The sequence below is a fragment of the Brassica oleracea genome, chromosome C4, assembly GCF_000695525.1.
Source record: "Brassica oleracea var. oleracea cultivar TO1000 chromosome C4, BOL, whole genome shotgun sequence".
NCBI lineage: Eukaryota > Viridiplantae > Streptophyta > Magnoliopsida > Brassicales > Brassicaceae > Brassica > Brassica oleracea.
This window is the reverse complement of record NC_027751.1, coordinates 7,995,524-7,996,350: the sequence shown is the minus strand read 5'-3', so window position 1 is coordinate 7,996,350 and position 827 is coordinate 7,995,524.

Sequence of the window (827 nt, the reverse complement as noted above, 5' to 3'; positions counted from 1 at the left end):
TGAATAACCATCTAAAAAGCAGTAATATGGATGGTTAGCCAATCTCTCAAGCATTTGATCAATGAAGGGAAGTGGAAAGTGATCCTTTCTAGTGGCTGCATTTAATTTTCTGAAATCAATGCACATGCGATGTCCTGTCACTGTTCTAGTATGGATCAATTCATTCTTTTCATTTGTGATAACAGTGATCCCACCTTTCTTAGGTACTACATGAATAGGGCTAACCCACTTACTATCAGATATGGCATAGATCACACATGCTTCAAGAAGTTTTATTATCTCTTTCTTAACAACATCTTTTAGATTCGGGTTTAACCTCCTCTGATGGTCAACAGAAGTCATTGATTCATCTTGTAGGTGTATCCTACGCATGCATAAATTAGGTGAGATGTCAGGTATGTCAGCTAGTGAATATCCTAATGCCTTACGATACTTTCTAAGCTCACACAAAAGCAACGCAGTTTCCACATTATTGAGTTCATCGTTCACAATGACATGATAAGTGGAATTCAGACCTAAGAAAGCGTACCTGAGCCCTTTGGGAAGGGGTTTTAACTCAACCTTGGGAGCCTTTAACTCGCTCCAGGGATCATCAGGTAGGTTTGGCGGAATAGGCAAGTTCGGTAAATGGGTCACTCCAGTTGGAGTGTTCTTGTCATTGTTGCTCTCTTCCCCCAGACTTAGACTCGCCACCATTCTTCCCATACTCCTTGCGGAGTCAAGCATCTTAGCATACCCATCTGCGTCAACGTTCTCGACGCTCTGCTCGGCCTCAGCTCTTACTAGTGCAAGCTCGAGTGGATCTTCTGTAAGAATATTCTCGATCG